Raw genomic sequence first — 17,131 nt, 5'->3', positions numbered from 1 at the left:
TCTCACGTGGTGCAATCCATTTACTCTCTCTCCTGAAATATGCAATTTTCCATCTGTTCCAGGAGTTGGCGCCCATCAATATCTGGTGTGGAGTAAAAAGCTCAAAACATCAAATAAAGACTTGCCTCAGCAATTCTTTCAAATTCCCCAGTGGAATTTCTAAAATGGCCCACCTTTCAAAGTGGCATAAAAAGCACTGAGCCATTTAGTGATTCAGCCAGAAATACAAAGCCCAGGCTGTTTATCCTTAAGCATTTCCATAAGGTAACAAACAAACAAAAAACCAGCAAAGAGAAAAGATAACTTTTTCTTATGATCTACATCAACGATGGCAAAAGGCTTCACCTCACATGACAAGTCCAATCAAGTAGTAGTTCTGCCTGAAGTGCTGGGTTGAGAACTTTGAAGTCATGTCTGGACATGGTGGGAAACGTGCCGTGATCAGTTGGTAATGTCTGCATATATAACGAGGAGTGGAAGCCTGTATGCCATCCTGGCGTCCTCCTTCCAAAAGTCACAGTTGTTTAAATGTTTATTCATCTAGAGTTATCTAGTATGTTTTATTATATATGGATAATTTAAAAGTATCTTTTAATGCTCAGCATAACTGATGGCATTAAAGAAATTACAGTACATATCAGCAATTTTCCACAATGGGCCGCTGCTCAGAAAAGTGATCAAGGGTTTTCCCTAGACAACTGTGTAAGAAACCGATAACATGCTTACATCTTTATTGCTCACGTCTAAGCTCCATAAAATTGGCTTCACCCAATTGGATTTCTCTTTAAAAATAAATAGTTGTTCTTTCCTATTCTCACCCAACACTTTAGAATTTGAGTGCTATAAAATGACTATGTAACCATGTCTTTCTGCAGTCCCAGCGTACAATCATTGGCTTTTTGCTAGACACATGGTCAGACAATACCGACAGCCTTGTTCAATAAAAGCGATGCAACCTGGTCACACATCTCCAAGGACCGCATCGGATCATTAGGTAGAAATTAACTGCTTTTCTTGTCTGGTACCTCATTAAAGTTCAAAAATAATAGTTGTTCCAGCTAGTTAGCACTATTGTACATCTCCGAGTATCACCTGTAGTGCCTTGGTAAGAGAAACGACTTTATCGATTGATATCAGCAGAGACCTGGGAACGAATGATGTTCTGTTCATTAAACAAAGGCTGGAGTGCACAGTGACATGCCTGCCATCAGCGAAGCCAGACAGCCCTTGGTTTAACTGACATCTAAGTGGGACGAGATGAGAAGCCTCCAATTTCTCTTTTCTTTCTTTTTCTTCCTTTCTTGTTTGTGTTCTTTTCTTTCCTTTATACTTTTCACCCTTTGTTTCCTTGCATTTCTTTTTTCCTTTTTTGCTTTGATTCTTCCCTTCTTCTTTTCCTTCCTCTCATCTTTCAACCCCAATTACCTATTTCTAGCCCCTGAGACTGTGAGTTGCGAGCTCAACGTATATCAAGAGTGCTCTTTCACAAGCCACGCCTGGTCTACGAGACCGCTATCAGATCCTTTTCAGAGAAGGGCTTTGCCGCTGGCTGGGGAGGGCTAAGGAGGAAGGGAGCTCGAGTGGACCACCTAGCTGCCTCCTATCTGGTGCTGCCTCCATCGCTGAAACAGAGTAAGAGAAAAGTCTGGTTCCCACAGTCCTAAAGCTTCATCTAAAATTAGGTGATAAGCTGTGGCTCAAGGCAGATATAGAAGGAAAATAACTTTCATCCACATTCTGTTTCTTTTTTTTTTCTTTAACAGGATTTGGGGGAAATATCATGCCATTCCTCGGTTGCAGCCAACGTTGGCCTATTCCCAGTTTGCACAGTGGCATAGGCTGCCCACTCAGAAAACAAACCAGTACAGAGAGAGCTAAGGGGGCTACTTCGGCCTGCAGTTTAAACGGGTGGTCGGTCACAGCTGAGAGTCTCACAGCAGAAAATTCACCGGCGCTCACAAGGTATGTCAGCCCCTCTCTCCGACAGAGCCCTCTGTCTTGTTTTGCCGCTGGATCCTAGACCCTATAAACCACATCTGACTTCCCTGAGTAAAAGATTGAGACTGAAACCTGGTCTGTGTTTATCATTCAATATTATTAGAACATCACCTTTATCAAGGGCTTAGAGACACCAAGATTTTTGCGTAAATTAATCTACTTTGATTTTCACAACGACCTTGTGAAGTGAGAACTGTTGCTGTTTCCATTTAACAGATGGGGAAACTGAGGCCTAGATGTGTGCACTTATTCGCCTGAGGTCACACAACCAGGGGTGGTGGAGCCATGACTTAAAGCAAAGCAGCAAAGCAGCCGGCCCCAAAGCCCTTGTTCTTGATCCCTACTGCCTCCCTTTAAAAGCCTACGGAAGTGTCTGTACAAGGACTAACCTCAAGTCCACAAAAACCCACAGACTGGGTACCACTGTCCCAGGCCCAGCTGAAGTTTCATTTTCTCTGTGACACCTTTTCTATTGCCCCAGCCTGCGTGGATCTCTCCCCACAGAGTATCAGTTAGCATGTATTTCCATTTGTACTGAAATTTCACTTCTTCCTTTTTTTTTTTTTTTTTTTAACCATTTTCTCTGTCTCCCAACTAGACTATGAACTCCTTGAGGGTCAAAACACTTCCTTGCACTTCACATATTTGTCCAAAAAGGAGAGAGTTTCTCCAACCTGGCTTCGCATATCAGAGTCACCCAGGGACCTTGTTAAAAATACAGATGGCTGACACCTGTCCCTGGACTAGTGCACTATTCTCTCCAGGAAGGGCCCCAGCATCTGTATCTTAACTCATTTCACTAAGTTCTTCTGAGGCACAGCCAGGCATGTAAACAATTGTCTTAACTATCATATCTAAAAGAGGTTTAAGGAACTCTCTTCTTAAAATGGCAAAGGACTCTGGCCATAGACATTTTTCATGACCATGCTACCGATCTTCCTCTACCCCCCAGATGCCCTGCTTAAAGGAGAGGTCTGGGTGGCCCCTTGTGCCCTCAAGTGACCCAGACCCAGGACTGTACTAGACCCTTGAGTTAAGAGGCACAGCCTGGCCTAATAGAAGCCCAGATCCGCGCACACACCCACAGCTAAACTGTGCCAAGTGCTGTCCCAGAGGTGTGTGCAAAATGTCCTTGGAAGCAAGAAGAGGAATTTGGGAGGGCTTCTCCAAGGAGCCCACACTGGTTGAGGGATGAATACACACTACAAAGAGTGGCACTGGGGATCAGTCTGGGGAAAGGTCCAAGAATATACATGAAAACAAGAAGAGGTAGTCAAAATTATCTGGGTTTTTTTTTAAACAACCCCCAAATTGCCCTTAATAGAGAAATGGTTATAAACGATAAAATAGCTATACAGTGGAAACTCTACAGATGGAAAACAATGAATGCAGTAGAACTACATATGCTAATGTAAGATAATTTCCAAGATATAGCGTGAAAAAAAACAGCAAGGTACAGAGCCCTGTGAATTGTATGATCCCATTAGTGCTTAAAAAAATAAAAAGTAGGTGGGAGTTGATAAGACTGGGGACACACACATTCACAAACACCTTTGCCAAGGCAAGAATACCTCTGGAAATATACATGAAATACACTGGAAAGAGTGACTAGGAGGCAAAAGAAAGAATGTCTCACAATATGCTCTCTTCATATTGAGAGGTTAATGTGCTGTATATTAGTTCTTTGTTTAAAAAATGGGTTAAGTATTTTTTAATTAATTTTTATTGGAGTATCGTTCATTTACAATGTTGTGTTAGTTTCAGGTGTACAGCAAAGTGAATCAATTATACATATACATATATCCACTCTTCTTAAGATTCTTTTCCCATATAAGTCATTACGGAGTATTGAGAAGAGTTCCCTGTGCTATACAGGAGGTCCTTATTAGTCATCTCTTTTTTATATAGTAGTGTGTATGTGTCAATCCCAATCTCCCAATTTAGCCCTCCTCTCCGCTTCCCTTTCGGTAACTAAAAGTTTGTTTTCTGCATCTGTGACTCTATTTCTAAGTATTTTAAATATATGTTGTTGGAGATCAAATGAAAGGAAAACAAATGCCATCCTACAGAACTGTTCCCTCCTCCGGTAAAAGGTGCCCCATCACTAGGGTGTCCAAATAGAACCTGGTCAGCGGCCAGGCCCGATGATGCCGGCAAGGAGCGAGATGGATTCAGGCATTGATGTTAGTTGGATGAGATGCCCTACTGGGTACCAAGGCATCAGGAAACTCTCAGACTCTACATGCAATCATCTTCAGGCAGGGCTGGCATCACTGAATTCAAGGAAACGAGCCCATCTTCAGTACTCAATAAAGTCACTGAATCCAAAATCTAATTAGAATGTCTACATTTTGAGAGTCTGCTAATATGTAACAAAGCCGCATTTAACCAGGATTTAAATGAAGTTACATTTGTATTAACAAACACTCTAAAGGTCGGAATCATTACTTTCAACACAGGCAGTAGCATCTACTACAAATATTTTTCCCCGCATAGGCTGCTCCTTGGTTCTGTTGAAATTGGCGTGCCCACTGCCTCTCACTGTCTCGCTTCAGCGCTGGGAGCCATAATCTCCTCCTTCCTGCTCCACTCCAGGGCGGCACAGCCTTTGGGATGTGATCAGGTAGCTTTCTCAGGCAATTTCCTTCAAGCTCCTCATTGTTGAAAAAGAAATTTTTCCTGTGTCCTGAAACCCCCTGGTGGGTGTAATTCGAGGGGCTATGTCTCACCACCAGGAGGGTGAATGAAGGCAGGAGCATTAATCAAATTTGGAAACAACGAAGAAACTGTGGGTTCCGAGTGGATAATTAGCAGCCCACAGTGTCAGATTTTAGAACGCGAGAACTGGAGAGCCCTGTGGCTGAGCTGCATCCTTGTGAGATTCAACACAATCTGCAGCATCCCCCCCCCCCCCGCCCCCAACCCTGGGCTTTGGCTGCAAATATTACCTCCCAGTGCATAATGTCAATGTCATTAATCTACTGGTTGTTTCTATTTCCTATCTCACTGTCATGAACCACAAGAAAACTATAAATGGATCCATTTGGTATTGTTCCCAACATGGCATGGGGGGTTTCATGAGTGCTTCTAGCCAGAGCGAAGTGTTTCTTGAGCAACTACTATAGACAAAGGACATTCAGAGATGCATAGTTGATGTTTCATCAAAGTAAGTAAATGTTCTATGTGGTGTTTCTCCACCTCTGGGCTTCTCATACTTTTCACCCAGACAGAAATGTTCTCCTACCTTTCAAGATTCTACCCCTCCTTCACGGCACAGCTAAATCCTGCCTCTTTAAACACCATCCCTGATTCCCTGATTCCCTTTCTCTTTTGAGACCCCATAGTGCTTTGTATGCTCTGAGAGTACATTTCATGAACGTCATGATATAATAGTTCCCTGCATATATTCCTCATTCTCCCTCCCAGAGATGCTTAATCAGTATCTCTCCCCATTCAGTGCCCAACACAGAGCCTTAGAACAGCCTTAGAAACAGCCTTAGAAACAGCAAGCTCTCAAAATTTTTCAAATGAAGAATAGAAATTACCATGGAATATTGTAGTGGACTGCCCACCCAGAACCCGTGAATGTGTTTACTTGCCAAAAGGGTCTTTGGAAATGTGATCGAATTAAGGATCTCGAGGCAAGATCATCCTGGATCTACCACGTGGGCCCTAATCCAATGACGGATATTCTTCTAAGAGACAGAAATGAAGACAGAAACGTAGAAGAGGAGGAACCCTGTGCTGGCCAACGTGAAGACATAGGCAGGGACTGGAGCGATACCGTGACAAACCAGAGACGCATGGAACCATCAAAAGCCGGACGAGGCCAGCAAGAATCCCCTCCTAGAACTTTCTGGAGAGAACGTGGCCCTGCCAACACCTTGATTTCAGACTTCTGTCCTACAAAAATGTGAGAGAACAAATCTCTGTTGTTTTAAGACTCCAAGTTTGTGGTGATTTGCTACAACCTCAAGAGGAAACGAATACAGATATGGTTTCGGGCTTTAAAGAAATTAGCTGGAGGGACAACACAGGCGAATTTTGTGGAAGGATATTCACACATAAAAAGACAACAGTAAAGTCCAGTGTTATGAGGTGCTACATGAGCTGCCCAGTTTTCAGATACCGTCATTCATTCATTCTGTAAATATCAACTGATCACCTCTTATGCTCCAGGCTCTGATAACACAGCAGTGAACAAGGCGGGCCTGTTTCCAGCCTCACAGAGCTTAGAGACTGGGAAGAAACTGCAAAACTCGAAAGTCCCACAGGGCCCAGGCAGGTGATGGAAAACAATAAGGTAGTGTGGGTGGATCTCTCATTCACTCCCCCCTTTTGATAAAACAGAGATACAGAAAAATAATTCTCCACTTGAAAAAATAGCAGCACAACCATGATCGTAAATTGCAACAAGACTCAGGCTTCATTTGGAGAGAAACAGTAGGGAGGGCTGGGGACTGCAGCAAACTAGGGACACACACCCCAGCTAAGGGGCGACTTCCTCTCTAGCCCCGGTTGCTGCCATATGGAAATGAGAGCACAGTGTTAGGGTGCCTATTTTTAAGAAAAATCAGAATTCTAGGTTTTTGACTGCCGTCTCCTTTGAATGAAGGCTCAAACGCTTTTTAAAATGACAAACCGGAAAATAGACCAGTGCACCTAATCCTGCCCTTGTGCCTCCAGTGCCTTTGGCTCAGATATTAAATGAGTTCAAAAGAAAAAATATCTCCCTATGAACTGTACCAATCAAAGAATGCACAAAACCTGTGAGACCTGAGATGGACCTTTAAAAGTGGGGATGTTCTTGGCAAGGAGAGGGAGAATATTCCAGGTTAGGAGAGTCTCTCATTGAATGGGAAGCTACATCAAACATCTTCAAGGCCTTTCCAACCCCCAACTGAGGCATAAAGATGGGACTTCATGGGAACCATGCCAGATAAAGAAGAGACAAATGTGTAAAAGGTAAGAAAGTCTGGTAAACGGAGATAAGAGAGTCTTCCTCTTTAAACGCTGTGCTTATGTAGATCAAGTGGAAAAGCAGAGCTTCCTAATTCCTTTCATTGCTCACGCTTATACTCAGAGAGGAAAAAACCATTCCTAGTGAGCATTTTTATGGGACTTCTAAAATTCAGAGACATCTTGGAGAGAAAAGGAAGAAGAGGAGTTGAGAAAGCTGAAGATCATTTAGGCATTCATTTATTTATGCGTGTAGAGCATCTGCTAAGTGCCAGGAGTTATTTTAGGAGTTGAGGATGCCGCCCTGAATAAAGCCGGCAAAGCCCTCATCTTCAGGGAGCCTCTAGTCCCGTGAGGGAAGAGAGAGAACAAACAAATAGACAGTAAATACATAATATGTCAGTTGTTCCAGCCATGGGACTAACTCTCTGGGCAGGAGTTCCAGACAGAGGGAACAGCAAGTGCAAATGTCCTGAGGTGAGACTGATGGCGGCATGTTTGAGGAATAATTTAGGAGGCAGAATTCCCCTCCCTCCCCTGCATGACTCCCATGACTCTGTATGTTAAAGGAATTCTGCCAGTGTAATTAAGATTACTAATCTGTTGACCTTTACTGAGGAAGATTATCCAGGTGGACCTAACCTAATCACCTGAGTATTTTAAAAGCAGAGCGTTTGCTCTGGCTGGATGCAGGAAAGGAAGTCAGAGAGATTCAAAGCATGACAAGGATCTGAGGCACACTTGCTGGCTTGGAGATGGAGAAAACTGCACGGCAAGGAATTTGGGTGGCCTCCAGGAGCTAAGAGTAGCTCTCAGCTGACAGCCAGCAAGGAAGCGGGGACCTCAGTCCTCCAACCACAAGGAAATGAACTCTGCCAATAAGCTGAATGAATTTTGGAGTAAACTTTTCCCCAGAGCCCCCAGACAAAGAGCCCAGCAGACAAGCTGATTTTAGCCTAAGCCGAAAAAGTGGCTCAGCCCACCTGCAGTTCTGACCTACAAAACTTTAAGATAATAACACATGGGGTATGGGGGGGTGGGATGTTTTGAGCGGCTACAATTATAGTAATTTATTATGCAGCCACAGAAATCCAACAGAAACAGCAAGAAGATCAATAGGGCAGGAGTGGAGTTAGTCCAGTGAGACTGTTGAGAAGATGTTATCTGAGAGATAGACAGAGGCCAGAAAATGCATGTCTTTGTATGCCTTGGTCAGACCACTGGATTTCCAACGAATGAGATGGGACACCCCTTGGAGGGTCTGAGCAGAGGAAACATGGCCTTTACTTTACTTGGTCTTGAGAGCTCAGCACTGCTTGATGAACTGATATCCAGAGAAAGAACCCCACCGATAGAGTTCCCGATGAGCTCCAGAGGCACTGGTAAATACTTGATTATAAAATATTCAGAAGAAGCCGGCAAAACAAATGAAGAACAGCCAGAGAGGTTGGGAGATGGACCATATCAAATACAGCATTAAAGATATGCCGGCAGCTGAGAAGAGCAGAGCCATCAAGAGAGATCACATGAGGCAGCCTGAAATGCAACCATGCTTCCCACTTTCTTCAGCTCCCACACGCACTGGGGGAAACGCTTGCGGTAGATGCGTTTCTATAGAGCACAAACATATCTGTGCTGTACAGACTCAGCCTCAACCTGACAATTAGCTATGGCCAGGAATCTGATTACTAATAGTCAGGGACTCAGGGGGCAACCTTTATTAGCAGTGGAGTGCCTCGCCAGAGACTGCATCCCAGAGGGAATTGGGGGATTGGAAAGATGACTAAGGAGCCCTGTGGTGGGAAAAATCAACCTGTAGACCGCAAGATGATAACAGCAACAGGCAGAGCTTCCCACACACACACCATATCAGAAACACCTCAGGTATAATTAAACCCTACCCCAGAATTTAGCACCTTTCTGTACTAACAATCTTTCCTTGCAGTCCTCGGCATTCTGTGGCCTTGGCAAAAACCCCACCTCTTGACATTCGAGAGGTTTCGGTCCCATTTTCAAAGAACAGCCCTGGTGAAGATGCTTTTGAAAATATACTTTGTATCTGTGGATGCCTTTGCCGCTGAATGCTACCCCATCCCATGCCACCCCAGCCCAGGGCAGAATCTGTCTTCATTCCCTCTACCTGCCTTCTCCATTTTCCCATCCCCATTTCACCACAACCCTTGGGTTGGACGTGCCATGGGGATCTAATTGCAGGAGGCTGCCCCAGCAGGAAATGACCGAGATCTCCATGTCACATGGAGCTTGGGGAGGATGCCCTCGTGTGTCCACCGTCAGGACTGGCGACTTGTCCTTGATCCTGGTTCCTGGGCACCGTGGGCTCCTGAAGCAGGTTGAGCTTCCTGGATTTGGGATTGGCAACATGCTTTCTTGACTCATGTCTGATCAGTTTTAGCCCCATTGCCAATTTATCCTGCATTTCCATCCTTGCCCATAGTTGCTTTCTCCTGGCTTCCTGCTCTCTCTCTCTGTTCAAGATCCGTGGTCAGAGCCCAGCGCTATTGGAACCAACTGTAACTAGGAATTCTGTAAACTAGGAAAACTCGTGATTCGATCACAAAGGGTGGTTGTGATGATTTGGAAGATAACACATATACAGCATGTGCAGGTGGCTGGCACATGATACGTGCTGAACAAACATGAACCATTTTTAGCAGGAAAGCTGGTGGATGGGTGAGAAACAGATCAGGATGGAACTCAGAGACAGAGAATAGAATGGGGATAGAATTTCAGATTCCTACTTCCATGCAGAAGGCCCTGTGCAGTGACCATGGATTCAGCCCTGCAGTCACAGAAACACAGACTCTGGCGCTTGGGACTTTACTTAGAGCCGTATGAGGGTGAGCGTTCTGTGTTTGAAAATTCTAGGGATGGAAAACTCACTGGAGCCCACTTTAGCCTTCTCTGTCACAGTGATAACAATTACGATGTCTTCATTCAGTGACTATATATTGAGTGTGCCCTATGTACTAAGCGCTAGGGACACTGCAGAAAGCGGTAGGGGAGACAGTAAATAGGTACCCACCATAAAGAAGTCGTTACAGTCCAGAGGATGGCATGACTAACAGCCGGGTATGTCTTTCAGATACGGTGATCCAGGAAGGCTTTCTTGAGAAAGCAACATGCGAACTGAGACTTGAGGCAAATGAGAATTTATAAAGCAAGCCAACAGAAGGGAGTGAGGCAGGAGCATCTGAGATGGGGAAAATGGTAGTCATCGTTTACCGCGTCACAAGCTGCTATACGCCAGCCCTGGACACGCCGTCTCATTTGACCCCAGAACACTGTGAGGAAGGTACATTTTTTTCCAGGAAATAACTGAAGCTCAGAGACATCACCCAAGGCAAGTGGCAGCACTAATACTGAGTCTCGTCAGCATCTAGCTGTGATGCACAGCCTGGTTTTGGAAACCCAAGGTCAGAGCAAGGCAATGGACCAGACCAGTAAGAACACAAAGACGAGGCTTCTGGGGCAGGGGGAAGGCCAGCAGCCACCATGAGTGATTTCAAACAATTTTCTTAAAGAGAAGTAATAATAGCCATTATGCTCTGAATGATAGGCTTGTGTCAGGCACTGTGCTAAGCCCTCCTCAAGCACCATTCATGGCCTCCTCCCAACACCCATAAGATAGGAAACACTACACTCCCTGCTTTGTGGATGAGTAAAGGGATGTAACTTCCCCTCCCCTGCCCCCCGTTTCTCCCCCACCACCACGTCCCACATGGACCCAAGCAGAAGCCAAGATTTCAACCTGGAATAGTGACGGCAAAAGTGAGTGATGAGGGAGACTGTGAGACTTTAAACCATGTCTTACGAGCATTGGTTAAAACCAAGTTAACCTGGAGAAAAGAAGAATGCAACAGAGAGCGGGGATCAGACTCTGCGTTGGTGTTTGGAAGGTTATCTCTTAGAAGCTGGACTAGATTCGTTGACTTCAGAACACAGAACTCAAGTCACTGGGTGCAGTGGAGGCTGCCAATGCCCCACCCAGCTCCCTCGTGCCAGACCCATCCTCTCAAACCCAGGCTGCTAGGAGTGTCGGCGGCCAGGTTCTCACAGTGGCACCCTTTTGGGGAGAATTTGCACCACGGATGGTCCCACAGAGCAGCTGAATGTATGCACTGTCCCAGCCACTCTATTGGACCTGAATTTTGACACGCACAATGACTGTCGAAAATCCAGTCCCCTCCTTGCAGAGCTCGCTTTAATCAGAACTAAAGTACAAAAAGACTGCAATTTAGAGACAAAATAATCGCCACGCTACCCTGATTCTCTCCAGCAACTAGACACAAAAACTGAAAAAGGACAAACCAAATATAGCACCTGGGAAATACAGATCTGGAGCTCCTCCCTGCTGCTATGTTTTAATCCTTGGGGCTTTCCCTCGCTTGGATACTTTACAGGTCAACGATTTCCTTTCTCTTCACACACCTAACGTTTACCTCCTCGTTTTCATCAAGGAAAGATGGAGGCAAAAAGCAAAGATGCCTGGCTATAGCAAAAAGCAGTTGTGAAAAACATTACGCCAAGATCAAATATTTATGCTGCAGCAAGCCAGCCAACTGACTGTAATGTCAAAGGATAATACATCACTTGAAAAAAGGGAGGAAAAGCAATCAATGTGAACAGTATAATTTGCCTTTCATCAGGTGCTGTTGAGATCTTGATTTTTTTCTGTTGTTCATCTAACAATGATCATTTAGGACTTCCTTTTTTCTCTCTTAAAAATACGTTTCATTGGGCTTCCCTGGTGGCACAGTGGTTGAGAGTCCGCCTGCCGATACAGGGGACACGGGTTCATGCCCCGGTCCGGGAAGATCCCACACGCCGCAAAGCGGCTGGGCCCGTGAGCCATGGCTGCTGGGCCTGCGCGTCTGGAGCCTGTGCTCCACAACGGGAGAGGCCACGACAGTGAGAGGCCCGCGTACCGCAAAAAAAAAAATACGTTTCATTTCCCTCCCCCAAGGCCCTCAGATGTGCAGTGTTATTAGATGAGGTTTGCGAAGAAGACATCAAATTCCATATTTTGTACCCTGTGAAAGGGAGCACATGTAGTTCTCTGTAGCCCGTGTCTCTTTTTCAGTGGCTTCCGCTGTTGTTACATGATTAAGAAATTGATTGACCTCTGAGGGACCAGGGCATTTCAAAGAGCACCCATGTTCAACTTACAGATTTCAGTAAATGAGACTTATGAAAAATTAGCAGCAGCCCACTAGTCAGTATTTCTCACGTCTAGCTACCCTTCCCCCCTCCACTACGCCCAAGCAGACAGCAGGTAATAAATTAAATGGAGAAACAAAAGAAAAATGATAATGAATAATTTGACATCTCTTTGCCATTAATGTTTTCTAAAACTCTACTCTCTTAGTATTTTCAAGAGTACCATCCATCTCAGAGCATTTTTAAAAATTTTACCATTTACATCAATTTTTTTTTTTTTTTTTTTTTTTTTTTTTTTGCGTTACACGGGCCTCTCACTGTTGTGGCCTCTTCCGTTGCGGAGCACAGGCTCCGGACGCACAGGCTCCGGACGCGCAGGCCCAGCGGCCATGGCTCATGGGCCCAGCCACTCTGCGGCATGTGGGATCTTCCCGGACCGGGGCACGAACCCGTGTCCCCTGCATCGGCAGGTGGACTCTCAACCACTGCGCCACCAGGGAAGCCCTAATCCTTCAACAAGGTCATACTTAGAAGATGAACTGCCAGAAGATTTATCATCAGACTGTTAATTTCCAGTGAAAATGACCTGATTCTTACAGAGAGCTTAGTGCTTATGGAATTTGGTTCTCCTGATTTTTAAAAATTTATTTATAAAAGCTTTATTAGTATTTAATTCACGTACCACACAATTCATCCATTTAAAGTATATGATTCAATGGTTTTTACTGTATTCACAGAGTTGATTTTTTTTTTTTTTGAGTAACCTCTTTTGAGTAAGCCTGTTGTTTTTGAATTGGTCTTTTTGGAGAGAACACTAAAGAAAAATCTAAAAGAATTTTTAACCTCGTGAACTTTGAACTCAAAGAATCAAATGCTACTTTTCTCCCACCTCATGGCTTCTTTCTTTGTAAATTTTTAGTATTACTTTTAGAAGAGCTCATTCCATCAGTGGAAGCCCTGTATGTCTAAAGTCAGTACAGAGGTACTTTTATCGGATTGAAGCTACATCTTTGCTCTGAAAAGCCTAGTTGGGCTTTACTACTGGAAAATAAACTCTTTGTTTCCCTTAATTTTCCTTACAGACATTTTTGAGCCCAGCTCACTGCAGGCTGACCTTTATGACTTCACATTTGCTCAAGGCAAGTGACTCACTAGCGGTAGCACCAACATGGATTCAGAAAAATCTTTACGAAATATCAATGAACCAAGGTTCACTTTTCACACTCTGTTGCCTGTGTGTGTGTGTGATTTGCATACACACACACATTCATTCATTCATAGAATAGCTCATAGGTCTGATTCTGTTATTTTTTTCCTTTTATAAGAGGAGATAATTAAACATGAACACTTATTGTTCCTTCAATTCCTATACGTCATTCCCTCTCACTCAAGGCTTCCTGCACCTCTTGGAGGGGTGGAGTCCACAAACCTGTGTTTTAAACAAACTTTCCAGGTGACTCTGATGGCCCAACATTGGGAAACAAAGGCTCCTCTGCCACATACTAAAGACGAGATATTCAAAGCCAGCAGTGGATGGCTTCACGGCTGATATTCAGGGAGGGCGACGCACCAGAATTAAATCCCAGACTGCTGTCGTCTGAATGTCTGTAACCTACCAAAATTCATATGTTGAAATCCTAACCCCCAAGGTGATGGTATTAGATGGGGGGGTCTTCGGGCATTGGTTAGGACACGAGGGTTGAGCCCTCATGAATGAGATTAGTGCCCTTATAAAAGAGACCACAGAGAGCTCCCTCACCTCTTCCACCATGTGAGGACACAGTGAGAAGGCACCACCTATGAACCAGTAAGAGGGCTCCCACCGGAACCCAACCATGCTGACACCTTGATCTTGGACTTCCTCCAGGACTGTGAGAAATAAGTTTCCATTGTTTATATGCCACCCAGCTGTGATAGCAGCCCCAAAAGATGCTAACTGTTCTAGCGTCTGAGAGCACCCAGATCTATCCTAAATGTGCACTCTATGCCACGTGCAGGGACTACAGACAAACAAGACTCAGCTCTTGACTCTCTCTGTCCGGGCGGATCTGGACATGTAAACCAGTAGGTTACAACACAGTATTAAAAGTACGAAAACAAAAATCTGTACGTTACAAGGCTGATGTGGGGACTTTACAAAACCACCTTCAGGTTTCCTATATCTCCTCTCTCTTCTGACCAACCCTCCCAATCCCCCACCCGAACGCACACCCCATACATATAATACACACACACGCCGTGTACATACACACACCCACGTACACACACATACCATGTACACACACCCCAGGTACACACACACACACCATGTACACACACACAGCATATACTCCCCACTCGCACATCACAGAAATAGGGTTGCTAGATTTAACAAATAAAATACAAGATGCCAGTTAAATTAAAATTTTAGATTAACATATTTGAGATATATGAAAAAGAAATTCATTATTCATCTGGAATTCTAATTTAACTGAGGGTCCTATATTTTACTTGGCAATTCTTCACATCTCTCTGTCTCTCTCTCTCAATCTCTCTCTCTCTCACACACATACCCACACATACCCTCTACCCTACTTCCACAGAGGTCTACTATATTGCTGGAAATCCCCACAAGTAAAGAGAGTTCTGAGTTACTATTTTTTTACCTTTCTATACTGTTTCCTTGAATTTTTAGAAGACATATCTATTACATTTGAAGTTAAAAATCTAAAAATTGTTCAGAAGTATGTAAAACACGTATTTCATTCCATTAAGCCATCAGCCTTCCTGCACAGTTGCCCTCTCCTCACCAAGTGGGTGAACTGCTACAGAGAGAGCCATGTCTCTGGGAAAGGGGAGAGCTTTGGGAAGGGGAGGAACGTGGGTCCAGTGAAAAGGGCAGCTAGGAATGGACACTGGGGAAGGCAACCGGGAGGCATGGAGACTGCTAAAAGCTTTGACTGCTTTTTTAATGGTAAAACCAATTACATCAGTAGTAGTTACCAGGACTGCTACATGTGGTTGTGCAGTAAGTACACTGCAAAAGGGGCTCTGCTTGCCCCTCCAAATATCCAGAGGGCATCTTTTTCTAAAGCATATAAAGGCTACACATAAAGGCTAACAACTGCCTCCCATGAGTCGGCACTTAGGAAAAACTGTTACGTGTTAGCTAGTGCGCTAATTGGCTTAAGATTCATGACTCCCTGTGGAGATCTCCCTGTTACAGAAGGAAGAGGACTCCAGCAAATTCCGAGCACCAGTGGGTAACATGGGCACTTCTCCAGTTCATACATTGGAAGCTGTCACCCCTTCTTTAGCCTGGCCCCTTCCCGTCGGACTCCTAAGAGAGGTGAAGAATTGCATTTGCCAAAGATGGCCCGCACTGTGACTCTCCAGCCTGGAAACCAGGCCGGATTGCAGGTGCTTCAACCAACAGAGTAGAACAGAGTTGCTGCTGATGGATTTGGAGGCTGGGTCACAGCAGGCGAGGCAGCTTCAGCCTCAGGTCTAACGACCCCGAAGTTGCTACGCTGTCAGGAAGCCACGCCAGGTCCAGAACCTGAATCATCCTCATCCAGATACCACAAATGTGCAGGAATGAGCTTCTGGGAGACACCAGCCCCCTGCAGTTGCATGACCACCAAACTCTGAGTCTTCCCAACTGAGACCCTGACGTCCTGGAACACCGATGTACCACCTAGGAGGAACTATACCTTGTCTGCTTTCCTGACCCACAGGATCGATGGGCATAAATCACTATGTGTTACAGCAACTCGTACACAGTCGTAGCGCCTAGAACAAGAGAGCAGAAAGCCAGGTGACCTGTGAACCTGGTGAGAGCCAACAAACTCTATCAAAGTCTGGAGAACAGAGTGCTGTAAGCCAGGCCAAGAGCACTGTCCTGACACTGCCAGACCTGGGCTGCTTCCCTCTGGTCTAAACAGTACTTCAAGCCCATCTGACCACACCAAGACAGGAACTGTGGGACATCAAGAATCACCAAGTGGCAAAATGGCTTTCCTCTCTCATCGTTGCCGCCAGAAGCCCTGCTACGCTACATCCAGATTTTCCCTGCTCCTCTGGGAAAGTTTGGTTTCCTTGATAGTCTGAATATCACTGGTCCCCAGGGCATGCAGAGCCCACGCAGCAATGAGGCGGGACAGAAAATCTTTCAGGTACAATTGGGCTCCAGGGAGAAGGGTAATCTGATGGCTTGTAGTGTTTTTCCCCGGGAAGAAACGGTGAGGCTGTGGTGCTATCCAATCTCTACTCTCTTGGGCCTTTTTTGGGATATGAAGCACAAGCTTCTCCCTAATATGTATGGGAACACGCCAAAGCGGAGGCATAACGAGCAAGTGTGATTTTTAAACCGAGGCGTGCTCAGTAGGGGGCTTGCAAACATTAAGAATTCTCTTATTTTGTGCAGATAGATATGCAGCCTATCTCTGGGAAAAGACACAGAAAGCTTAGGAGACCCCAACAAAAGACTGTTAGAAAGTAGCTACGGTTCATCAATTCCATCGATCACGTATGAAATGAAGACATCATTACATAGTTCAGGGGTCTCAAGGCCTAGGTAAGGGATTTTTCTGAGGGGCTCCCATGATGTTAACGTACAGTTTAATTAAGCACCTGCCATGATATAATGAGGCCCAAGAGGATGTCCCAAATCGCCTCTGTACCTTCATGGGACTCACAATTGAAGCCACTCATTGTTGCCAACAGTAGAATAGCCAGACTCCACAAAAAGGCTTTGGATCAATTGATGAGACTGTGCAGTGCTAGTTAGGAACAAAAATAATGGCACTCAATTTTCATAATTACATGAACAAGGTTAACAAAGACCCCCCCCCCCAACTTGGAGCCTCTGCTGGTGACAAACCATGAACCTGATGGTCCTGGTAGCATGTTTCAGAGACTGCTTCAGCCAACTTTCCTTATATTATGTACTAATAGTCTGCCTGGAAGGGGCAGCATTAACCCAGGGTCTCTTGTAGAAGGATGAGATACAAGGTAC

The sequence above is a fragment of the Pseudorca crassidens genome, chromosome 10, assembly GCF_039906515.1.
Source record: "Pseudorca crassidens isolate mPseCra1 chromosome 10, mPseCra1.hap1, whole genome shotgun sequence".
In the NCBI taxonomy this organism is placed as follows: Eukaryota; Metazoa; Chordata; class Mammalia; order Artiodactyla; family Delphinidae; genus Pseudorca; species Pseudorca crassidens.
The sequence above is the reverse complement of the archived record's forward strand: the minus strand, read 5'-3'. Positions refer to the sequence as shown.